This window comes from Cervus canadensis, chromosome 10 (assembly GCF_019320065.1).
Source record: "Cervus canadensis isolate Bull #8, Minnesota chromosome 10, ASM1932006v1, whole genome shotgun sequence".
NCBI lineage: Eukaryota > Metazoa > Chordata > Mammalia > Artiodactyla > Cervidae > Cervus > Cervus canadensis.
In genome coordinates, this window is record NC_057395.1 from 8,997,534 (window position 1) to 9,024,269 (window position 26,736).

Sequence of the window (26,736 nt, forward strand, 5' to 3'; positions counted from 1 at the left end):
AAGAGAAAAAGAGAGAGAGAGAGAGAGACAAAAAAGACCCGGGGACCTAAGCTCTGATGGAGCAAAGGTGCTTTAATGATTTTTCTATGAGTATATATAAGCTGTGGTACAAGAAACTTCTTTCGGGAATGATAGAGATCAGAAAACCAAACGTACAGCAACTGTTACCAAGGGAACAAGGGGTAATGTTAGTCACAAGGTCAGGAGACAACCCATATCTCAAGAAAGGGGAAGGAGACTAAGCAGTTTTGTCCTAAAGAGAATGTTTACTAAAGGAGACCCAAGCCTGCCTCACACAATGACCTCAGTCCCTGGGAGCAGCATGCTGTTCCGCTTGAAGAGGGACAAAGGACTCATGAGAGACAGCACGTAGGAATCCTCCCGTCAAACATTCCCTGACAATTCCCCCTTATTTATTTATAATATTTGTAAGAAGCGTTCTGACCATCAGAGTTTGTTCAGTTTTGACAATCTTTGCATGAAGGCAACAGTAGACAACAAATATAATTGTTAAGACAATCACCAAAATTATAGTTCTAGACCCAATGCTATGAGTAAGGCTTTGAAACCATCCATGTGGGTCTAGCCCAGATAATTGATCAGCTAATTGTTTAGCTAAAGTTCTCATACTAGTGGAAGAGGGCAGGTTATTAGAAAAGGTTTCACATATTTTTTTTTTTTTTGTAATAACTGTACATTCAGAAAGGCATTATCATATGTTTTGTACATGAAACTTGATTTGTTTCCAGTTGTAGCCACTATTATAGAAATGAACAGGAGTAACATGAAATTGAGTAGAATTTCAATCACATTTTAGCATCATCTGTTTTTCTACATCTGTTCATTGATCTCCAACCCATTTGATGGCTGTTCTCAGTTCCTGTATTTCTTTTTGAATATCCTCATCTATTTGAGCCTGAGTGGCCCACATAGTATGAGCATCTTTAGTCCAATTTTGGATAAAATTATGTGTTTGAATTGAGGTTTGTAAAGTAACGCTAGTGATGGCAGCAATGGTGCAAATAGTTATTAATCCTATAATGCCAAAAATCAGCCATCCAGTGAATCGTTTAGATCACTAGAGAAATTTAGTAAATAACTGGGAAGCAAGTCTAGCCTTGGGACCTTCTTCTCAGGGCCATTGGAGATTTATTGGTAACCATAGATTATGTCGAGATCGAAGAGTCAAAAGGGAGTCATTTTTTAAGGAAACAGAGGAGTTAAGACAAGTATATAATTTACAATTTATGCAAGTTACAGAACATAAAGTCTTATTGAATTGTAAATTTCCTATAGCTACAACAAAAGGAAGTGGAACATAGGCTTGTATAAAATATGATTGATTATAGTGAAAGAAATAATTGCTATAGCTATGATTGGTCCCTGTGAAATGTCTGGTCCAAGTCCCAAGTTCTTCGGTGTTTGCAGCAAGTTTTCAGATGTCCCATTGTTTAGGCCCAATCTGTTTATCAAGGATGATTCGAGGACGAGGTGGGGGCCATTCCATCGTCAAGCTGGCCAAGAAGTCCTCAATCATGGTAATGTCCCATTGTACTATTAGTAACCTTCCATGTTACTTGAGTAATATAATCATACATAGTATTGTTAATATCATCTGAGCAGTTCAATAACCGCATACTATGGGGTCCCCAACTGACAATTGTACGATTAGCTATAAACATTAATTTTCTTGATTTTGCCTGACATCTGTCTTAATGAACAGGAATATATTTAAAGTTTTTATTAGTAAACCCTTTGCATAGTGTTCTTTGATTTTCTTTAATTCTTTTCTTAAAGTTTTAGTAGTATAAACATGATTCATGGACAAAGAAAGAGCAGTAAGTAATGCAAGAAGCATCAGAAAGTCGTCTTTTGGAGTCAGGGGAAGGCCTAAGTTTGTCGGCTAACGTTTATGCATAATTCTGTTGTACCCATACATAAAGGAAGGATTTCATAACCTAGAAAGATATTAACTAGTTTCTCTTTTTCTTCAGGATGAGAGGGCCCCTCCAAGTTCCAAGGAGGGGGCATATGTGTCGACTCATTAGTGGATATGATTGGTCCTATATCTGTCCATTTTACAACCTACAATAAAAAAGGGGGGGTTAGGTATATGAGCCCAGTAAGTGTGATCAATCAAGTCAGCCTGAGCAGGGGTAGCAAAAGCAAGCAAAGCAAGCATAGCGAAGAAAAATATTTTCAGGATTCCGAGGCATTCCCTGTTGAGAAATCAGATTTTCAGTTTGATTAGTAAGGGTTTTTATCTGTCCCCAAGTAGGGAGATCATAAGGTCGATGACGTCGAGTGCGGCGTTTTTGGGAAATTTTTAATGTCGCCATGGCTTGTATTGGAATTCTTTCTTCCTGGGTTTTTTGCTGTTTTATCTCTAGTCTGAATGCTGGGGGCCCCCTTAGGTTGAATCTTCTGAAGAGGAAGTCATGTGAGCTCGTTGGATCCATCTGGAGAAATAGAAGCATACCCTTTCCCTGTAAGATTAGTTTCTTAGATTTCCCTTGATTAGTTAACCCGTCTTGATATCAAATGGGCAAAGGAAAGGAGGTGTCCTTTAATGTTTCAAAACTTCCTTTTTTTGTTTGTTTTTTGCTTTTGTCAAAACCTCTCTTTGTGGTAAGTTTAAAAAGTTTAAAACAAATAAGGCTATATTAGCAATAGTTATAAAAAGAAAGGAAAGCGATAATGATGAAAACATTCTTAGGAAATATTTCAGTCCAAAAGAAAAAAATCATTCAGAAGTCTGTTTGGTATTTGGCTGTGGTTTGTGTTATTTGGGGCAAAGGATTAGGAGTAACCATTCAAATATTTTTTCCTAAGTGAAATTATTGAAAAGGTGATGCAGAACAACTTGACAAATGAAATGTTGCTCACATCCGAATATATTTGACCTTGTCCTTGAAAAAGAAATGCAGCTTAGCAACTGTTGAATCTCACTGTTCAGTGTGTTAAAGAAGATGATTATACTTTCAAGACAGACCTGAAAAGAAGGTGAACATTCCACATTTCTGATATTCTTAGGAACAAATAATCCATTCGGGAAATGGTGTCTTTTTTTTATGCCATTCTCACCCTGCTTTAAGAATCTTACAGATTGGAAACAGAAATAAAGTCACACCAACAATAGTTATAGGCTTAAAGACTACATTACACCAGAATCTAGTAAAGTTTGCTCTGGACAAGGAAGACAAAAGTGTTCCTGTGTATTTCCTCTTATTTAATTTTTTATTTGCAGTTACAGTGTGTAATGTGTTTGTCCAATCATGTCTTGTGTTTGTGGACTATAAGGAATGTCTGCAATCTGTTTAACAGAGAATGAATGTAAAAATTGTTTAAACTGCTTAGAAATATAGGCAGAGTCATTGTCTGTTTTTATAGAATTAGGTGTTCTCATTATCATGAAGTAAGTTGATAGGTGGGTTATAACATGTTGTGTAGTCTTACCTTAGAGAGGTGTTGTCCCTAGAAAAGAAGAATTTGTATTGATTGAGACATGTAAGAAGGAAGAGGAAGAAAGTTCAGGACAATGAGTTACATCTATCTGCCATAAAATTTTTCTTCATTTGTCACAAGCCCTTCTAAAATTCCAGCACTAAACATCCCTAAAAGTTAAAAGGCCAAAACAAAATATGATAGCACAATAAACAAATGCAATGTTTATTTCAAATAAACACATCATACTTTGTGGTTTTCATTGTGATCCACCCAAGCATTTCAACTGCATTTTCTATTATATTTGCAGTCTGAATGTATCTGCTGACCAAAGTTAATTCTGTTAAATATTGTTTTCCCAGAATTTTTCTTTTGTTTCTAATTCGGCCTAATTTGGAGAAAGGACATTTGCTGTAGCTAGAACGACAATGAAAAACTAGCCTAGCAAAGCCTATGCAAATATTACTTTATTCTATAATATATGTTTCAACAATTAAAAAAATATTTTTGTATTCATCATTTTATTTGCCATTTCTTATATCTTTCTATTAAAAGCATATATTTTACTTTTCTATAGCAACCATGAAATGTCTTGTATGTTAGCATTTTATAGACCGTTGAACATATTTATCAAATCATATTATATTATATATATCCATTCTTATACAAATATATATTTATATTCATTAACAGCTCAAAATCTTCAGCTCTTCTGCAAGAAAAACCCCTTGTAAGAGTAAGCCAATGTTCAGCAATTAATGCTTCAAAATCCTACTTCATTTGGAAATGACCCAGCCATTTAACAAACTTCCACTATTTAGTTCAGTACAACTCCAGCAACGTAAGTCACTTCAATCCTAAGAGATTGTTTTAGATTATAGATAATAGATTATTCTATTAAAAATATAATTATTTCTAATAGAGCTTATCTAAAAGTTTTCATCTCATCTATATATTTGTATATATATATATATATAAAGAGTTACCTTTTTGTTGACAAACGTAGTTTACCCCAAACCATAACATAAAGTATTATAACAAAAGTATTATATAATGTTGATGACTTAAGACATGTCTTAATTAGATTAACAAATAATTATATTTAAATTATATTTATATTTATATTTAAATAAACATTATATTTAATATTGAATACTTTTCAGTTCATGTGAAGTTGAATTTAAATAGAGCTTATTAACTTTATATTATCCAGAAACAAAGACATACATTGAGACATAGATAATTTTAGATACATAGGCATAGTTCTCCGTTTGAAATTTAAAATACCCTTTTGTTTTATTTATTTATTTTGAGCTCCACCAATTTGTTAATGGCTGGAGTCCTAGATAGAGTGGGCTGTGCATCCCAAGGACATGATAAGAGTTAACTTAAGGTTTTTTCTTAGGCCTATTTTTGTTTCCCAGGCAGAACTGGAGCTCCAAAAAAATATTTTAACAAGTTAACCTTTTCCTAACTGCACGTGCAAGAAGAACCGGTTTTGCAATTTCAAAAAAGATTTTATTTTCATCAGTTTTCTCCAGAGTCTAAAGAATATCATAGCCATTCAGTGTTAAAAATATCATTTCTCCTTTTTGTAGCTATAGTATATTATTACTGCTATATGCATGAGGGAATTGCTGTCACATAGGAAGTAAAGCCTTGGCTACAAAATTTTGACAAGTACTAGGACTGTTATGGAGAAGCCAATGGCACCTTATTTCAGTACTCTTGTCTGGAGAATCCCAGGGATGGGGGAGCCTGGTGGGCTGACATCTATGGGGTCGCATAGAGTAGGACACGACTGAAGTGCCTTAGCAGGAGCAGTAGCAGGACTTTTAAGCATACCTTGAGGTAACAAAGTCTACTGAAATCTTTTATGAGGCCCGATATGATTAGGATAAGGGAGAGAGAAAGTGAATCTCTCCCGGTCTAAAGGGTGTAAAGGTATATTAAAAAAGCAATCTTGTAAATCAGTAATAATAATGTGCCAATTTTGAGGAATAGTAGTAGGTGATGGGATCTCTGGTTGCAATGCACCCATAGGTTTAATAAAAGAATTAACTTTTCTAAACTCTGTTAAGAGACACCATTTGTTATATTTCCTTTTTATAACAAAAATAGGAGAGTTCCAAAAAGAGCAAGATTCCTCAATATGATTCAATTTTAATTGTGTGTTTATAAGTTCTTTAGTAGCTTTGTAATTTTTCTTTCATAAGGGGCCATTGCTTTGTCTAAATAGGCTCATAATTTTCCCCAGTTATTTTAATAATTGTTTTGTTTGTTAAATGAGCAGTGGCCCCTAGGAAAAATGTGGAATGTATATCTGAGTTTGCCATTGCATAAGTAAGTTCCTTCCTATTAGATTAAGGGTGCACCTATCACATAAGGTCTTAATGTTGTAGGTTGGCCTTTTGCTCTATCATATGGGTAGATTTGAATATTTTGATAAATTTCTTGTACTTTGGTTTGAGAAATTCCTGCAATTTGGCAAGAGACCTTTTGTATAGGTCAGGATTGGGGCCACAAGTGTTTGGAAATAATAATAATATTAGATCCAGTGCCGAGGAGACCAGAAAATCTTTTACCATTAATTTTGATATTTATATTTGGTCGGACATATTTAAATACCAATGATGTCCATAAGGATTGTTTTTGATCTGTATTGCCAAATCTGCCTGTCCGTACATTATGAGAGGAGTTAATAGAAATGTAAGGCAAAAGAAGTAATTGAGCAATTTTGTCCCCCCTTTTGAATCGCCATAGAATCTGAGCTGACATCATAATTTGAATTTCTCTTTTATAATTTGAATTAATTATTCCAGGGTGAACAGTAATTCCTGTAGAAGCCAAATTAGATCAGCCAAGTAAAAGACTGAAGGTTTGTGGGGGCAGGGGTCCAAAAAGTCCAGTAGGTATTCTAGAAGGGACTGCTTAAGGGTAAAGGAAAAAATCATTTAGGGCTGGTATATTAATGGCAGCACTGCTGGACGTTGAGGGTTTGAGGGAAAAGATAGAATTTGCCCCTGGTTTTTGTTGTAGGGGACCTGGGAGGTCCCCTGTTTGGACTTTCCTGGAATAGGTTTTCCTTCACTATCAAATTTAAATTTACTGTCTTTGGCCCAGTGCATTCCTCTATGGCAGGAAGGGCAAATTTTTGGAGGTTTTTTTTATTAGCCTTCTTAGGGCAGTCCCTTTTTAAACGGTTTTTATCTCCACATGTAAAGCATCCTTCATTTCCCTTTTTAAAAGGTAGTAGCCATTGTTTCAACTAGTATTTGCATTTTTAAAGTTTTTGACCCTGGATTGTGACAGGCCTTCAAATAATCAATAATAGTCCTAGTCTCACAAATTGCATCTATAGCTCTTTGACATTTCTGATTTGCATTCTCATAAGCAAGTAATTTCTCTAGCTGTTTTTGGTTTCTTCTCTGATTACAGTACGGGAAATAGCAGCTTCTAATCTAGTTTAAAAATTAGCATAACTTTTCATTAGGTTCCAACAAAGGAGAGACTTTTGGAGTTGCGACTGTTGGCAGAGGAGAAGTATTTGGAGCAGCCGGGGCAGGGCTAGTAAGAAAATTTTGAGATATTTTGTATTGTTTTAATTGGGCCTTTTGTAAAGTTTAATCATTTAATTTATATTTATGTAATAAGTGTTCTGTCTGTTGCTGAATATTGGAAGGGCTAGAATGTACCTTGAAATGGCAGAATTACAGCTTTAATAAGAGCCCATAGGGGCTAGAGATCAAGTGGAATATTTTTTCCTTGTTTGGCTGCTCATTTAACATTTTCTTTGACCCGGAGCCAAATTTCTAAATCAAAACTGCATTTATCAGGAAACTAAGGATTATGTTCAACTACTGTTTGAAGGCAAGCCTCTATTCATTGGCGTGAAACCAGAAGTCCCTGAAATTTAAACAAATGGTGAAGTAAAGTAGGAAAATAACGGGGCTGGCCAGCCGTTTGACCCATGCCTTAGTGCTTACCGACCTCAATAGGTCCCTGAATCACTCCACCCGATATGCCATGTATACCAGTGTCCCTGTTCCTTGGCGCAGGGACAGTGTCCCTGTCCCTGTTTGTTGGGGTCCTTTAATGGACCAGAACCTGGTGGTACGGAGTTGACGATAAGAAAGTAAAAGAGAAAAAGAGAGAGAGAGACAAAAAAGACCTGGGGACCTAAGCTCTGATGGAGCAAAGGTGCTTTAATGATTTTTCTATGAGTATATATAAGCTGTGGTACAAGAAACTTCTTTCAGGAATGATAGAGATCAGAAAACCAAACGTACAGCAACTGTTACCAAGGGAACAAGGGGTAACGTTAGTCACAAGGTCAGGAGACAACCCTATCTCAAGAAAGGGGAAGGAGACTAAGCAGTTTTGTCCTAAAGAGAATGTTTACTAAAGGAGACCCAAGCCTGCCTCACACAATGACCTCAGTCCCTGGGAGCAGCATGCTGTTCCGCTTGAAGAGGGACAAAGGACTCATGAGAGACAGCATGTAGGAATCCTCCCGTCAAACATTCCCTGACACTGTACAGTGTCACGAACCCCCATCTATAGTTCATCAGGCACTCTGTCTATCAGATCTAGTCCCTTAAATCTATTTCTCACTTCCACTGTATAATCATCAGGGATTTGATTTAGGTCATACCTGAATGGCCTAGTGGCTTTCCTTACTTTCTTCAATTTAAGTCTGAATTTGGCAATAAGGAGTTCATGGTCTTGTTTTGCTGACTGTATAGAGCATCTCCATCTTTGGCTGCAAAGAATATAACCCATCTGATTTCGGTGTTGGCCATCTGGTGATGTCCATGTGTAGAGTCTTTTCTTGTGTTGTTGGAAGAGGGTGGTTGCTGTGACTATTGTGTTCTCTTGGCAAAACTCTATTAGCTTTTGCCCTGCTTCATTCTGTACTCCAAGGCCAAATTTGCCTGTTACTCCAGGTGTTTCTTGACTTCCTACTTTTGCATTCCAATCCCCTATAATGAAAAGGACATCTTTTTGGGGTGTTAGTTCTAAAGGGTCTTGTAGGTCTTCATAGAAACATTCAACTTCAGCTTCTTCAGCATTCCAGCTCGGGGCATAGAATTGGATTACCGTGATATTGAATGGTTTGCCTTGGAAACGAACAGAGATCCTTCTGTCTTTTTTGAGACTGCATCCAAGTACTGCATTTCAGACTCTCTTGTTGACTGTGATGGCTACACCATTTCTTGTAGGGGATTCTTGCCCACAGTAGTAGACAGAATGGTCATCTGAGTTAAATTCACCCCTTCCAGTCCATTTTAGTTTGCTGACTCCTAAAATGTCGACGTTCACTCTTGCCATCTCCTGTTTGACCACTTCCAACTTGCCTTGATTCATGGACCTAACATTCCAGGTTCCCATGAAATATTACTCTTTACAGCATCAGACCTTGCTTCCATCACCAGTCACATCCACAGCTAGGTGCTGTTTTTGTTTTGGCTGCGTCTCTGAATTCATTCTATTCTGGAGTTATTTCGCCACTGATCTCCAGAAGCATATTGGGCACCTACCAATCTGGGGAGTTCACCTTTCAGTGTCCTATTTTCAATAGGCTTCCATAAACAGTGGGCTTTATTTTATGGAGTTCTTTCCAGGGTGTAGCAGCTAACAATGCTGAAACCACCTTACATACAATCTGAAGAGGAGAAATAAATTGATAAACAGCAGATAGCGCAAGCCAGGCTCCTCAGTATAGGAGTGGGAAGTTACAGATAAGCAAAGGAGCGAGAGAATGAAGCTGAGCCCCTGACAGCCTCTCCTTTTGGCTCAGAGTTGCTTCCATTATCCAGAAAAACATCTACTTGTGCTTTATTGACTATGCCAAAGCCTTTGACTGTGTGGACCACAAAGAACTCTGGAAAATATTTAAAGTGTTGGGAATACCAGACCACCTGACCTTCCTTTTGAGAAACCTGTATGCAGGTCAGGAAGTAACAGATAGAACTGGACATGGAACAACAGACTGGTTCCAAATAGGAAAAGGAGTACCTCAAGCCTGTATCTTGTCACACTGCTTATTGAACTTATATGCAGAGTACATCAAGAGAAACACTGGGCTGGATGAAGCACAAGCTGGAATCAAGATTGCTGGGAGGAATGTCAATAACCTCAGATATGCAGATGACTCCACCCTTATAGCAGATAGCGAAGAAGAACTAAAGAGCCTCTTGAGGAAAGTGAAAGAGGAGAGTGAAAAAGCTGGCTTAAAACTCAACATTCAGAAAACTAAGATCATGGCATCCCATCCCATCCCTTCATGGCAAATAGATGGGGAAACAGTAGAAAGAGTGACAGACTTTATATTTTGGACTCCAAAATCACTGGAGATGTTGACTTCAGCCATGAAATTAAAAGATGCTTGCTCCTTGGAAGGGAAGTTATGACCAACCTAGAAAGCATATTAAAAAGCAGAGACATTACTTTGCTGACAAAGGTCTGACCAGTCAAAGCTATGGTTTTTCCAGGGGTCATGTATGGATTGGGAGTTGGACTATAAAGAGAGCTGAGCACTGAAGAATTGATGCTTTTAAACTGTGGTGTTGGAGAAGACTCTTGAGAGTCCCCTGGGCTACAAGGAGATCCAACCAGTCCATCCTAAAGGAAATGAGTCCTGAATATTCACTGGAAGGACTGATGTTGAAGCTGAAACTCCAATACTTTGGCCACCTGATGGGAGGAACTGACTCTTGCAAAAAGACCCTGATGCTGGGAAAGATTGAAGGCAGGAGGAGAAGGGGATGACAGAGGATGAGATGGTTGGATATCATCACTGACTCAATGGACATGAGTTTGAGTAAACTCCAGGAGTTGGTGGTGGACAGGGAGGCCTGGCGTGCTGCAGTCCATGGGGGTCACAAAGAGTCAGACACGACTGAGCAACTCAACTGAACTGAACTGCTTCCATCAGGACCACAGTCACCTGCGTGGAGTCTGTTACGATCCGCTTTCCCCCACCTGGCTCTTCCTCTTCCTCCCTGTGATAATTCCAGTGACATTTCTAGCCCAGGTCCCTCTCCCAGGCCAGCCACATTTGTACAGCTAGTGCATCCCCATCTCACTTCGGGGGCTAACCGGCCCCTCAGAGGACTGTGATCCTGATGCCCCCCCACACCCAGGAGGCAGCCCCATCTTCCAGGGTTGCTGAGCTCAGATACCTGGTGTAACCAAAAAGGACTCTATGGGGTTTTCCCAGGACAGACTCCTTCCCCTATATCCTCTGCTGTAGCCCTTCTCTGAAATATCTAGATTAAGGGTCTCCAATGCATACTTCCTGAGTTGTTTTACAGATGCTAAAACCGACACCAAAGGGAAGAAGTTAACTACCTGGTGATCATGAACACATTGCCCCGGAGTTACTGGGGCCTAAAAATTTATGTTAATTGTGTGCTACCTTACCATCAACCGAGAACTGTGTACCAGCTGATCATGTGCCCTGTGTCAGTTACAGACAGACACTTGCCATGGGCACTTTCCATCTACCTCTACCAGGATTCAATCATGTGCTGCTGTAGCTGTTGACCTTCAGCATCCCCGGAAAGGAGCTCAGGGTGGAGAGCAGAAATAAGGCACTCTGTGCTCTGGGGAAGCAGGGAACTGGCAGGATAGGTCTTCAGGTAGATATTCTCAGGAGGTGATTTTATAAGCTCACTTCTTGTATCTCATCATACAGAAAAGCACTAAAATCCTTCATGGTGATGACAGTTTCTCATGGCTAGCAGAAGCTTCATGAGACTGGCAGAAACTTTCTATAAATATATATATATATACACTCGATTGCATGTATTCCTCCTTTACCAAAATCAAATCTGTACTGTCCCCCCTGCCTCTATGGAGCAGTTTTGCTATCTTCTGGGCCACAGTCTTCATTTTGCCCAAATATAACTTAACTTGCAACTCTCACATTGTCCATGTTTTTAACTTGACACCTGTGACCCCCCTCCCTCACTTGTCCTTTGCAATTGCTTTGCTGAAACCCTTGAAGGAGTTTGGGGTTTTAAATCACAAACCATCTGTCCTCTACATACTGCTGCTTTTACAATGAACATTTCACTTACCTTCACCACAGCCTGGTGTCAGAAGACTGGCTTTACTGCACTTGGGTGGGTGGACCCAAGTTGGGCATGGAAACACTGTGCCTCTCAGGCTCCCACTTCCATGTGCCTGAGTGACTGTCAGCCCCTCCTCCAGAACCTATGACAAGTCTCCACACTAATTCCCCTTGACACCCGCAGCCCTGGCCCAAGCCCAATACCCCCATCAGGCGCGGAAAACGCACCATGCCCCCATGGTGCATCTCACGTGCCAACCCAATGCGGTATTTTGGAAACAAAAACAAGACCCATGATGCTCTCCTCCCTGTGATTTCCCCCTCACCTGATGAAGCCAGGCCTAGATCCATTCCAAGTGATTCCAGCATCCTCATTCTTCTGACAACCCACTGACAAGGCTGTTTGTGCCAGTCTATATGTGACCTTAGTAATCTCAAATGAGGGCTACTTTATATATAGAAAATGGATTGAATGGTGGCCCCAAAAGATGTGTCCCCCCAGAACATGTGACCAGGACTACATCTGGGGAAAGTGTCTCCATAGATGTGGAGGATCTCGAGGTGAGAAGATCTTGGGTGACAGTGGCCCTCAATCCAGCTAACAGCATCCTTACAAGAGACAAAAGAGGAGAGACACAACGCAGAGGAGAAGCCACATGAAGATGAAGGCAGAGATAGCAGGGATGCAGCTGTAAGCCTGGGGATGCCTGGAACCCCAGAAGCTTGAAAAGACAGAACTTGATGCTGGAATCTCTGGACGGACTCCAGCCCTGCAATACCTTGATCTCAGATGTTTGGTCTCTACCTCTCTGTTGATGAGCACTTGAAATATTTCTACGTTTTCAGTTCAGTTCAGTCGCTCAGTCGTTTCTGACTCTTTGCGACCCCATGAATCACAGCACACCAGGCCTCCCTGTCCATCACCAACTCCCGGAGTTTATCCAAACTCATGTCCATTAAGTCGGTGATGCAATCCAACCATCTTATCCTCTGTCGTCGCCTTCTCCTCCTGCCCTAAATCTTCCCCAGCATCAGGGTCCTTTCCAATGAGTCAGCTCTTCACATTAGGTGGCCAAAGTATTGGAGTTTCAGCTTTACCATCAGTCCTTCCATTGCACACCCAGGACTGATCTCCTTTGGATGGACTGGTTGGATCTCCCTGCCGTCCGAGGGAACTCTATAGAGTCTTCTCCAACACCACAGTTTAAAACCATCAATTCTTCAGTGCTCAGCTTTCTTTACAGCCCAACTCTAACATCCATACATGACTACTGGAAAAACAATAGCCTTGACGAGATGGACCTTTGTTGACAAAGTAATGTCTCTGCTTCTTAATATGCTGGCTAGGTTGGCCATAACTTTCCTTCCAAAGAGTAAGCATCTTTTAATTCTAGGGCTGCAATCCCCATCTGCAGTGATTTTGGAGTCCCCCAAAATAAAGTCAGACCCGGTTTCCACTGTTTCCCCATCGATTTGCCATGAAGTGGTTGGACCGGATGCCATGATCTTAGTTTTCTGAATGTTGAGTTTTAAGCCAACTTTTTCACTCTCCGCTTTCACTTTCATCAAGAGGCTCTTTAGCTCTTCTTCACTTTCTGCCATAAGGGGGGTGTCATCTGCATATCTGAGGTTACCGATATTTCTCCCAGCAATCTTGATTCCAGTTTGTGCTTTATCCAGTTCAGAGCTTCTCCTGATGTACTCTGCATAGAAGTTAAATAATCAGCATGACAATATACAGCCTCACTGCTGCTGCTGCTAAGTCGCATCAGACGTGTCCAACTCTGTGTGACCCCATAGATGCAGCCCCCCAGCCTCCTCCATCCCTGGAATTCTCCAGGCAAGAGTACTGGTGTGGGTTGCCATTGCCTTCTCCGATACAGCCTTGACATACTCATTTTCCTATTTGCATCCAGCCTGTCCAGTTCTAACTGTTGCATCCTGACCAGCATACAGGTTTCTCAAGAGGCAGTTCAGGTGGTCTGGTATTCCCATCTCTTTCAGAATGTTCCATAGATTATTGTGATCCACACAGTAAAGGCTCTGGCATAGTCAGTAAAACAAAAATAGGTTTTTTTTTCTGGAACTCTCTGGTTTTCTCGATGATCCAGCTGATGTTGGCAATTTGATCTCTGGTTCCTCTGCCTTTTCTAAAACCAGCTTGAACATCTGGAAGTTCACAGTTCACATATTGCTGAAGCCTGGCTTGGGGAATTTGGAGCATTACTTTACTAGCGTGTGAGATGAGTGCAATTGAGCAGTCATTTGTGCATTCTTTGGCATTGCCTTTCTTAGGGATTGGAATGAAAACTGACCTTTTCCAGTCCTGTGGCCACTCCTGAGTTTTCCAAATTTGCTGGCATATTGAGTGCAGCACTTTCACAGTATCATCTTTCAGGATTTGAACTAGCTCAACTGCAATACCATCACCTCCACTAGCTTTATTCACAGTGATGCTTCCTAAGGCCCACTTGACTTCACATTCCAGGATGTCTGGCTCTAGCTTGGTGATCACACCATCGTGATTATCTGGGTCATAAAGGTTTTTGTACAGTTCTTCTGTGTATTCTTGCCACCTCTTCTGAATATCTTCTGCTTCTGTTAGGTCCATACCATTTGTGTCCTTTATTGAGCCCATCTTTGCAGGAAATGTTCCATTGGTATCTCTAATTTTCTTGAAGAGATCTCTAGTCTTTCCCATTCTATTGTTTTCCACTATTTCTTTGCATTGTTCGGTGAGGAAGGCTTTCTGATTCTACATTGTGGCAATAGTGAATAATGCTGCAGTGAAGCATAGTGTCCTCATTTCTGTTTAAGGCCATTTTCAGTTCTTTGCAGTATATACCTAGGAGTGCAATTAGTGGGTTGTATGATAATCCACTAGTTAGCTTTTTGAAGAAGCATCAAACTATTTTTCACAGAGGCTACACCATACTATATCCCACCAGCAATGTGTAAGTTTTCCAATTTCTCCACATTCTAACCATGATTATCTTTTTAATGTTTGTATTGGTTATTTGTGTATCTTCTTTGGGGCTCCCCAGGTGCCACAGAGGTAGAGAATCTGCTTGCCAGTGCAGGAGATGCAAGTGACTTGGTTTCGATCCCAGTGTTGGAAAGATGCACTGGAGAAGGAAACGGTAACCCACTTCAGTATTCTTGTCTGAAAATTTCATGAACAGAACAGCTTGGTGGTTAGGGGTCACAAGGAATCAGACAGCTGAGTGACTGGGGTTACACGCATATCCTCTATGGAGAACTGTCTATTCAAGTCCTTTGCCCTCTTTTTGGCTGTGCCCCAAGGCTCGCAGAATCTTATTTCCTTGACCAATGCTTGAACTTGGGCCCAGGCCCTTGGCAGTGAAAGACCACTGGACTACCAGGGAATTCCCACCTTTGTTCATGTTTAGTGAAGTTGTTTGTCCCTTTGTTGTTGATTTCTGTTGTTGATGAGTAGATGTTGTAGATATTAAATCCTTATCAAGTTATATAATTTGCAAATATTTTCTCTCACTCTGGAGATTATCTCTTTACTTTCTTGATAATGCCCTTTAATGTACAAAGATTTTAATTAAGATGAAATTCAACTTATTTATTTTTATTTTGTTTACTTGTGTTTTTGGTGTTATATCTAAGCTTCCATCAACAAGTCAGGTTGTGTGCATTTACTTTGTTTCCTTCAAGAGTTTTATGGTTTTAGCTGCAATATTTAGGTGGTTGCGATTTTTAATCATAGTTGTATATGATGTGAAGTAGGGGTCCAACTTCATTCTTGTACATGTCGAAATCCAGTCATCCAAGTGCCATTTGTTGAAGAGACTGCTCTTTCCCAGTTGATTGGATTTGGCATCCTTGTCAAAAATCAATGGGCTGTAGATATATGGATTTATTTCTAGAGGCTCAGTTTTACTCCATTGGTCTATATGTCCGTCCATATACTAGTACCACTCTGTTTTAAATTCTCTAGCTTTGTTACATTTTTGAAATCTGGAAATCTCAGTTGTCCATTTCTTTTTTTCTTTTTAAGGTTATCTGGAATATCCAGGGCTCCTTTAATTCCGTATGAATCTGAATGTTGACCTCTACATTTCTGAAAAAAAAAGCTGTTGAAATTTTGGTAGAGATTGTGATTAATGTGTAGATCTTAGGCGAGGTTGTCCTTTTTGACAATATTAAGTCTTCCTCCCCATGGACTGTGAAAGTCTTTCCGTTAATTTAGGTCTTCTTTAGTTTCTTTCACCAATGTTTGGTAGTTTTCCATGTACCAGTCTTTCACTTCTTTGGTTAACTGTGATCCTAAGTACTTCATTATTTTAAACACTAAAGGAAATCATGTTCTTCATTTCTTTTTGGGATCGTTCATTGCACATGGATAGAAACAACTGAAAACTGTGTGTTGATCTTGTATCTTGCAGCTTTACTGAATTTGTTTACTAACTTGAGTAGCTTCCTTTGGATTCACTGGAGTTTTCATACATATGATCATATAATCTGTAAAAAGATACAGTTAAAATTCTTGCTTTCCAGTTTGAATTTCTTTAATTTCAACGCCCTACCTAATTACTCTGATTAGCACTTCTAGTACATCTTTGACTATCACTGATGAAAGTGGGCATCTTTATCTTGTTCCTGATCTTAGAGGGAAAGATTTCCTTTTCTCACCACTGAGTATAATGTTAGCTGTGCAGTTTTCATAATTGCCTTTATAATTTTGAGGAACTTTCCTTCCATTCCTTGATTTTGAGAGTTTTTTATCATGAAAAGACATTGAGTTTTGTCAAGTGCCTTTTCTGTACCTTTTGAGAGATTCATATGGTTTTTTATCCTTTGTTCTGAAAGTGCTGTATTACATTGATACTCTCATGTTGAACCACTCTTCCATTCCTGGGTAAATCCCACATGGTCATGATGTATGCTCCTTTTAATATGCTTATTGAATTGTGTTTGCTCGAATTTTGTTGAGGATGTTTGTATCCATATTTATAAGAAGTATTATCTGTAGCTTCCTTGTGATATCTTACTCCGAATTGATATCAGTGTAACAGGGCCTCATCAAAAGAGTTAGGAAGTGTTCCCTTCCTTTCAATTTCTTTCAAATAGTCTTTGTTTTCTGTTATCAGTATAGGCACTCCTAGCCTCTTTTGGTTAGTATTCATAGGGAGTATTTATTTCATTCCTCTTATCTTTCAATCTATTTAAGTCTTTGGATCTAAAGGGAATCTCTTGTAAATAGCATATAGTTGAATCATGCTGTTTTATCCATTCGGACAATATCTGCCTTTTTTTTTTTTTCTTTTTAATATCTGCCTTTTGACTGGAAAGTTTAATCTGTTTAGATTTAAAATAATTGCTGACAAGGAAGAACTTCCTTCTATTGTTTGGGTGTTTATATTATGTATATATTATAGCTTATTATCCTTCATTTCATCCATTGATGCCTTTTTCTGGAGCAAACCCAGGCCCCAGCAGTGAAAGCACCAAGGAGTCCTAACCACTGGACTACCAGGGAACTCCTGATTTATGCTTTCTTCAATGTGTAGTTTCTGTTTTTCTAGTGAACTGTTTTGATTGGTCATTTTGCTGCCAGTGATGCCCAAGTCCGCCTGAGCAGGGGAATCACATGTACAAATTTTTAGACACATGGATTCTGCAACTTCTCTACAAACTGTAGATCAGAGTCTGCAGAGCTATGTTCCAGGATTGCACGAATCTGAAGTTCTAAGATTTTCCGAAGTCATTCTGATAAACTGCTTAACCAAAGTCCTTCTTGGGGACTAGGAAATCTGCAATTGTTTTCACTAGTGTTCTATATACACGTCTTCCCTTCCATTGCCTATTGAACATTAAAACAAAGGTCATTTAGAGAGGCAACACAGCAACTAGTCGAAGTCAAATAATCCCTCTAGCCGATAATATACTTCACTCTCCCCATCCTCTGAAAAATTTATAGCAACAATCCAGAAACCTGAAAGAGGGAATAGAGATAAAAATGTTATATGTAGCTTCTATCCTGTTAACCTTTCTGATTTCAAGGTTCATCTGTGGTACTTTTATCTTAAACGCCTGTAAACCAAGGTTGTTGCTTTAAGAAAGTACTGGTTGTAATCAAATTTTTTTCTGTAATCAAAACAAAATACTGTGTGTGTGTGTGTGAGTATGTGTGTGTGTGTGTGTTGATTTGGGGACCTGAGTTTAACTGATAACACCAGCAGTTGGAGAAAAAGTGAAATACAGACACACATAGCTGTTTTAATAAGAGGAAAATTTGGTTATTTTAATGTGGCCTTGCACGAACAAGGTCTTACTTATATTCTTGCTCTTTGGGAATCAGTAGCTCCACTTCCATAGTTGACTTTGCTAGTCTTCAAACCAAACTTAGTTTCGCTCTTCTACTAAAAGTTTCTAGAGGCAGTTATCAGTCATTTGTTTTGAAGAAGTTAGCAGTGAAATAAAACAGAAACCTAGAGATTGTTGTCAATATTTTAAGATGGAAAGTTGTGCTTGTTGGGGAGTTAAAGTATTAAATTCAGTCTTTTTAAAATGCTGTGTATATATTCCCATCTTTGTTGGTCCAACCAAGAAACAGGCATAAGGTGTTATTCAAAATGGAGTACATGTTACTTTTTTTTTTTCATAATTAGTAACCACCTTTCTGGGGCTTCCCCGGTGGCTCAGTGGTAAAGAATCCACCTGCAATGCAGGAGACGCAGGAGACGCAGGTTTGATCCCTGGGTGGGGAATATACCCTAGAGGGAGGGCATGGAAACCTACCCCACTAATTGTGCCTTGAGATTCCCATGGACAGAGGAGCCTAGTGGGCTAGGGTCCATAGGGTCATAAACAGTTGGACATGACTGAATCGACTGAGCGCGCACACACACACACACACACACACACACACACACACACACACACACACACACACAGAGCCTCTCTTCTAGGACACACATCTCTAGCAGAGGAGAACCACAGAAATCTTTTCGAAGGCTTTCATTCTTTTTGTTAGCCACAATATATATTAAACCAGCTTTGACATACAGGAGATATTTAGGATTGTGTTTATGGCTAACTGGACTCATAAGTGGGTGAGAAGATACCTAGCCATGGGCACTTTCATACCGCTTACTTCCATTCACGCTCTTTTGAAGATCAGAGTGGAATTAGCTCTTTGCAATGCTTTAGTATATCTTTGTGGTTTTGAGAAGTCCAGTTGGTGGATTCATGTTTGGCTCGCTGCATAAGAACCAACCAGTATAGTTTGGTAACAGCACAGATTCCCAACTTTTCTGTCCACGCCTCCCGCCTCCCCATCTTCTGTTCAGTTGGTCTGGGTTAGTGCTTGGAAATTAAAGTTCTCCAGCAGGCAGGTATGGGAAATATTCTGCAAGAGGCCTCTGAAGAGGTGTTCAAGTCAAGAATGTTATGAATTGCTGGAATTTCAGTATGGAAGCTACCACCACAAGTTCCATGACCTTTCCCTCCAAGTTTACAGGTGTGACTGTGTACGAAACAAAATGTGGGCCACAGCCTTTGGAGTCATTTCTGCTGCCTTGGCAGTGGTGAGTTGCTTTGGCCTGATGTTGTACGTTGGAGTGCCATTTGTGATCATAGTTGCAAATTCACCATTTCTTATTCTAGGTGAGTAAAACAAAGCATGAGGCTGCACACTGTGTATGTGGGGGTGTGGGGTGGGTAAAGGAAGGGTATTGTGTTAGATTAGGCAAAATAGTTATATATAGGTGACTCTACAGATCCAAAATAAGGAATCAGGAGAAAAAGAAAATCAAATGGAATTATGTGCCTTTCAGTTCAGTTCAGTTCAGTCACTCAGTTATGTCCAACTCTTTGTGACCCCATGGACTGCAGCACGCCAGGCCTCCCTGTCATCACCCACTCCTGGAATTTACCCAAACTCATGTCCATTCAGTCAGTGATTGCATCCAACCATCTCATCCTCTGTCTTATGTGCTTTTAAGAGTTGGAAAAATCTAGTACCCCAAATGGAAAACACAGACCAGGGACATGGACAAGTAGTTCACACACACACACCCCCTCATGCACAAACACACACAGAATCCAAAACACTAGTCATTGAAAATATAAGAAAGAAATATTTGATCTTTCCATTAATCAAGGGATGCAAATTAAACCAAAAGTGAGACACCTTTTCTTTTTATTAGATTAATGAATATTATAGCAAGACTGAAGGTTTGGGGAAGGTTGTATGCAAATAAACACACATTCTGCTGAGGGAAATTTGTAAATTGGTACATGTTTAAAATATAACTTTGCAACAAATCAAAAGACTTAAAAATTTAAAATGGAATCTGACCTGCCAATTCCACTTCTGGGAATTCGTCCTAATTATTGGATGGGTGCTCCCAAAATAGAATAAGGATGTTCATTTCAGTGTGATTTAGAATAGGAAAAAACAAGAACAGGCTAATTGTATGATAGCTTACGGTGAATGATGTTGAATTCGTGATCTCCAAAGAAGAATATTTAGCTTCTTCTCCACCAGGGACTAGGCTTGATCACTCAAGAGCTTCTGTGTAGCAGAGCTTTGTTAAAGTATAAAAAGGGACAGAGAAAGCTTCTGACATAGACATCAGAAGGGGAGGCAGAGTGCCCCCCTAGCTAGTCTTATCAAGACTTTATATACTTTTATCAGACCCACTCCCACAACATACATCTTAAATGAACAAGATTAGAATGAACAATAGAAAGATCTGACCAGACCCACTCCCATAATATACATTTTAAGATGACAAGATTAATGAGAAGGTTCTTGTTAAGGAGAAACATGTCCTCAAGCAAGGTGCAAGATGCATTGTTATATTCACTAAGACAAAGCAATGTAGAAAAGACCGTTTGTCATTTTCTCCTTGGGAGCCTCAGATCCCTTTCTCCTTATCGAGGGCTCTGGACTCCTTTCTTCTCCTCCTCCTCCTCCTCCTCCTTGGGGACCCTGGCCGTCTTATCAACCTACCTAGGAATTGACTCTCTCATTCCCCCCATTTCTTTTAGGAGGATCATGTTGCCAAGGGAAAGGGCCATCGTTTTCATTCCATAACTACGTCCTGCTGTTGAGGGGCATTGTCCCTAAGTTGTTGAGGCAATATATTCTCCTAACTGTCATATTGAGGGTCTCTGCTCCAGCGGCCCTGAGTAATAGTTGGAGGAGGCTGCAGCACTTGTAAGAGCCTGGACAACCATTTTTAACTTAGAAGCTTACAGATGGTTAGAAACAAACCCCATTTTACAGTTACAGATGTAAGGCAAGATATCCATTAAACCAAGTTAAAACATAATCAAAAAGTCACATTGTATCCATAGTTACATCAGTCCATTTTAGGGTTCTGAGATGTCATCAGATCAAGACGAGACATCGTATACAATTGCTGTCAGTGCAGGTATTTGCAGAGCTGAAGAAAGTCCTTTCCTTGAAGTGGAGAAACCCACCATGCAATGCCTTTCCCTGACGAGAAGGTTGAAAAGTTGAAAGCTGAGGCACATAGTTAATTCTAAGGTTTCCGGATCTATGACAATATCTGTGCATGAAAACAGTCTCATAGAGACAGTCCCTTCTTCTTAGAGGCAGTTCAAGCCCTCGTTGGAGTCATGGGTAAAACTTTAAACCAACTGTCCTGGGTTTCCTGAGTTAGCTTCCATGGATGTCCTTTAATAACGGCATTAGCCTTCTCAACCTTTCCTGAAGGTTGGGGTCTCCAGGAACACGGTATGTAATATTCTATTCCTAGAACTTTTGACACCCCTTGAGTTACAGTAACTTTAAGACAGAACATTGTTGCTCTGAACTTTAGAGTTTAAGATCCCACTTACATCGTGAGAAGCCAGTACAGTAAGGTTTCGCCCATTCCTTAACCTCAGGATTTAGTGGATACTGCTTTTGATGTGAAAATAGGTGAGGGGTTTTGAGCTTGATAACAACAGGAACAGCATTTTGTGCTCAATCCACAGTTTTTCCACCAGCCCATACTCTAGGATTTACATTTTGTTCACTTAAAAGAAGAAGGCTCCACATTCATGAAAACAGAGGCCTGGACCATGTTCAGTATATGCCTTCCTTTAAGGGGTGAGGGAGACTCCAGCTCCATCAGAACCTCGTGAGAAAAACAGCACGGAGCCCCAGTTGCAGCTTAAAAGATGACTGAAATAATAGCATTTGGCTCATCCTGACAGTCCCATTACAGTAGTGGATTGGAAGGAAAGCAGACGAGGGGCTTCAGTGAGCACAGAGAAAATTGCCCCAGTGTCGAGAAGAAAAGCAATCAATTGCCCCCGCCCGCCACCCCCCCCCCAGAGTTATAAATCCCCAGGGTTCCACAGGTGTAATTAGAATGGGAACTCGTGTAGGGACCGCCAGGCACTTTCAGTCCTGATTGCCTTGAGAGTCCAACCCCTGGGGCTTATGTCTCAGAGGGTAATCTCTCCTCAGGTGTGGTCATTTTATAGACCTGACATGGAGCCAGGTGCAGCTTAGATGCCTGAGGGCAATCCAGCTTGAGATGCCTCTCCTTTCCACCGTAATAACAAGTCCACCCCTTTTCACCTGGGTTACTCGGGGCACTTTTCCTCAGTCTGTTTCAGAGTGGCTCTAACAGCCATTGTTGGGGCTTCATTCTTTTGCCACTTTCCCCCTCCCCTACTTTCCTCCCCGTATTCTTTACCATGATATACCATCTGAGCCAGTTGTAATAGTATCTTAAAGACTGATTTGGTCCAAACGCTTGTTTTCATAAATTATGACAGATACCTGGAGCTGACTGAGTGAGAAATCTATCTTTCAGATTATTCCTCCCTCTGTACTTTTGGGATAAATGTCAGTAAACTTGCAGAGAGCCTCTTGTAGTCTATCTAGGAATTTATCAGGAGCTTTCTTCTCTCCCTGTTCTGTGTCAGCCAACTTAGCATAGTTTAAAGTCTTTGTGTGCACTCGCTTGAGTCCTTCAAGAATACACCTGGCAAAGTGGTTCTGATCCCACCTTCGTTTAGGCATGCTATAGTCACAGTCTGGCTCATCATGGGAACTGCTTGGCTCCCAGGAGGGAGGAGGGCTATTTTGTGTTCCCTCCTTCCCCATGTCTCATGCTTAAGCCATTCATCTCCAAAAGTAGTAGCTTCTCCCAAAACTCGAGTTCTCGAGTCAGGAGTCAGCATCTGTCCCAAGACATACGTTACATCTCTCCAAGTAAGGCCATAAAGTTAGTCCTGTAAAGGCTTCTATGAATTGGGACTGTTTCGGTTTCTACTGAGACTGAGGCAACCCCTTCTGGAAGGGTGCCCTGACTCAGCCTGTTTCATTGGGAGCCCCAGATACAGGGGCAAAGTAAGAGAAGAGGAGGCAGCTGAAGGTTTCACACCAAAATTTGCACCCTTAGGACATAAGTCTGGCATGTCTCGCAGCGAGATACAGAGCAACACATATGGCCTTCTACCCATTTCTCTTGTTTTCTGCAGAACTGATCTAATTGTAAAACAATACTATATTGAGACCCTTCAGCCGACCAGTCTTCCCCATCTTCCAAAGGATACCATGGTCATTCGGTATCAAAGAAAAAGATCAGGCATGTCTTTGTTAAACTCTGGGAATCAAATTTATCCCCGTTTGGAAAAAACCATTTTAAAGAGGTGGTTCTGGATCTGCTAGCTCTCATCTGTAAGAGAGAAAAAAGCAGCATCCACAGCCGTGGCTTCTTTCCACCAGAGGTGCCCCTCCCTGCTCTAGATGCGGCTGTAGACAGACGTTCCACCGAAGCTTTCCTTCCCTGGTTGGACTTAGTCTGTCCCTTACCGACACAGGTGACTTATCCGCCGCTCCCAGTTCAACCACCAAGCTGGGGTGGAGATGCACCAGGGTAGACCTGATGGCATCCCAGACTGATGTCCGGTTCCTCACCATTAAGACCTTTGTCTGATAGTCGTTCCTCCTCTGATGCCACCTGGGGTGGAGCAGAGTAGCTTTCCTGGAATGTTTCCCACGCTAGTTTTCTAGGGGAAGCATCCATGTTCCATGTGCCTGTGCACATTCCCGAATACAGTCCTGACCACAATAGAAGCTTTGAGTTATAAAGAGATGAACAAAAAATCCAAGATGCCTCTTCTGAGTGTCACCACACCAGTATATGTGATAGCAAAAGGGGGAGTGGAGGGTCAGCCAGTGAGGAAAAAGTGATTTCGGTCCTCAAGTTACTAGGGCCAATCCGTCCAGTTCATTCCCACAGATTCCACAAAAGCAATATCTAGGGAGTTGAGACACAAGCCGTTGGAGAGCTTTCTCTGGTCTGCTAAGAGCTAGCACTACCAAAGGAAGCCCACCACAATTCCAAGCTGACCAGATCCTGCAATTCCCGACCTGTGTATTCAAAAATCTCATGGTCACCAGCAAGGCTTCTACCCACATAGATCAGAGGCACAGCCATGACAAAGACTTACTTTTAGGACTCTGGACCCTGAGGCAGCCAGCCAAGAGAATGACCTCTAACCTGAGAGACGTTCCTGGAACTAGAGCTCCGCCTTGCTCCCAAACGTGCTCTTGTAACTTCCAGCTCCTAGCAAGGCTAGGCACTTCCATCCATATAGTTTGAGGTCTAAGTAAAAGTACAGAGTAACGGCATGGATCACAAGTCCCTTGAAAGTTTATGATCCGCCAGGTTAGGTTAGTAGTTCTAATTCCCCGGGCAATTATGGAATGGTCAAAGAGACCAGGAAAAGGGGACCCAGAACGGAAAATTTGGTCCAGGCGCATCGCCCATTTCTGGCCCTTCCCCTCGCAGGGATGTTGGGTGTCTCTTGGCATTGGGAAGTCGGTATATAAACCCTGACAAGGCTTCCATTTTGGGGTCTGGCTTCAGTCATTATAGGGCACCACAAAACCCCAGTGCAGGACTCATCACTTGCTTTGCACAGGACATGACATTCATTCACACAAGCACACCGCAAGATCAGTGAGACCTTGACAGGCAAAGAAAACCGTTTGAGTTGATCTTGTTAATTTTAAAGGGATGTTTAAAAAATGCGGAGACTGTCTCTTTCTCTAACAGGTGTTGGGGTCGATGACATGTTTATCATGATTTCTGCCTGCCAGAAGACCAGCCTCACGGATAGTATAAGCCAATGTCCAATGTCTATTCAAAAGTGGCAGTATCCATTACAATCACCACCATCACCAATGTCCTGACCTTCTATAAAGGAATTATGACCTCTCTCATAATAATAAAGAGAACCTGACCTCTTTCAGGTCCGTACAATACTTTTGCATTTATATAGGAACAATCCTGCTCCCTTGTTATTTTCATAACATCATCTGTTTTGGAGCATTTATGGCCATGGATGGTAAAAGAGAAGTAGTCTGTCTATGGTGGCTGAAGAAGCAGGAAACTTTTGACCAAAAATGTTCCTCGTTAAAAAAGTCCTTTTGCCTCCCAGGTAATTTTCTCCAAGATGAACATAAAGCTGATATCCATCCAATGAGTCTATTCCTTTTTCAATTTATTTTTTATTGAAGGATAATTGCTTTATAGAATTTTGTTATTTTCTGTCAAACCTCAACATGAGCCAGCCATAGGTATACAAATATCACCTCCCTTTTGAAACTCCGTCCCAACCCCACCCCTCTATGTTGGTTCAGAGCCCCTGTTTGAGTTTCCTGAGCCATACAGCAAATCCCTGTTGGCTATCTATTTTACATATGGAATCCAGTGAATCTGTTCTTTAGAGAATATTTTAGTCCTTTTCTCACAAGCACCGAGTCCAAGATTTTTGCAGTGCTCCTATACTTCGTACATCATAAGTAGTTTATATGGGTGTTTCTGAGTGCAGGAAGGTTTAGACCTCCGAAATTTGGTAAGTGATGACTCTTACACCACACAATATTGTAATGTAGAAGAAGACTATTTTTCAAGTTATGGTCCCAGGGTTATGGTTATCATTACTGAGATTCTTGACTATTGGGATAAAGACACTTGACTACTGGGATAAAAAAATTGGAAAAATGTCTGGCAGATTTTGAAAACAGTGAGTATGTATATAAAAATCTTACAGAGTTTTGGTTATGAGAATATATATAATATATGGAAAACCTCCATCAAGATATATGATAAGACAGCTTTTCTAAGCAATAAATGCACTTTTTAAAAGGAATTTCCACTTTTTCTGTATAACATTAATATTACATCATCACGGGAAATCATTTGTTCCCAGGCCTTCATTCAAACCATGACTATGTCTTCTTCAACCAATAAGAAACTGATGTTACACCAGTTCCGAGACATGGCCAAGAAGTGTGAAGTCCCCCTAATGGTATACAACCAGGTTTTCATATATTTGGATCAGTATTCTGCAATATTGTTCAAAATGTGACTGTTGCATCAACAGCAATGTTCATTGTTTCCTTATGGTTAATTCCTCATCCCCTGTGTTCCTTGTAGGTAACTTTTGCAATTGCTTCTGTGATTATGGGCCTCATGGGTTATATGGCCTTCTGGAATGTCAATCTCGATTCCATAGCCATGATTAATCTTGTCATTTGTATAGGGTTTTCCTTTGACTTTTCTGCTCACATTTCCTATGTGTTCGTTTCCAGTTCAGAGCCGTCAGTAAACTGAAAAACCATTGAGGCATTGTATCTGCTAGGCCACCCTGTGTTACAAAGTGCATTTTCAACAATAATAGGTGTGTGTGTCCTGTCTGCAGCTAAAGCATACATCTTCAGGACATTTTTAAAGATTGTTTCTTGTGGTGGTATTTGGAGCTGCTCGTGGGCTACTTTGTATCCCAGTATTCTTAACTGTTTTTTGAAAGTTGTTTGAACAATCACTAACAAATCAAAGACCAATTATAGAATTCCTGATTAGCCCAACCCAATCTGATGAAAACGCACCATTAAGAATAGTCAGTAATCTAAAAGCAAAGGCATGTTTCCTTGGCTTGGAAATACCGTTTAAAAATGTTATTTAAAATATCCCGAGAGAGGAGAGAGTAAGATGGCAGAGGAGAGGTGGACGTGGAGTACATCTCTCTCCACAGATACAACAGCAATATACCTTCAGACACAGAAGTGCATGCAGAACACCAGCTGAGAGTGGATAGGAGTACCTGATCGGTGGAAAAGAATACATAACCATGCAAAACTCTGTAGGATGAAGGAACCAGGGGGCAAAACAGGAGTGGGAGATCTCAGATGCCTATTCAGG

The 26,736-nt window shown here is 40.5% G+C and overlaps 2 protein-coding genes and 2 pseudogenes across 13 annotated transcripts in view; 3 read left to right on the top strand and 1 right to left on the bottom strand.

Moving 5' to 3' along the window:
- The window catches only part of LOC122447860 (ankyrin repeat domain-containing protein 26-like), a 578,892-nt gene that overhangs the window by 272,712 nt on the left and 279,444 nt on the right, over nucleotides 1–26,736 (bottom strand). The window lies entirely within an intron of this gene.
- Nucleotides 1–26,736, top strand: part of LOC122447871 — a 318,875-nt pseudogene that overhangs the window by 253,211 nt on the left and 38,928 nt on the right.
- The window catches only part of LOC122447862 (ankyrin repeat domain-containing protein 26-like), a 378,001-nt gene that overhangs the window by 173,569 nt on the left and 177,696 nt on the right, over nucleotides 1–26,736 (top strand). The window lies entirely within an intron of this gene.
- Nucleotides 1,476–26,502, top strand: LOC122448339 (annotated as a pseudogene).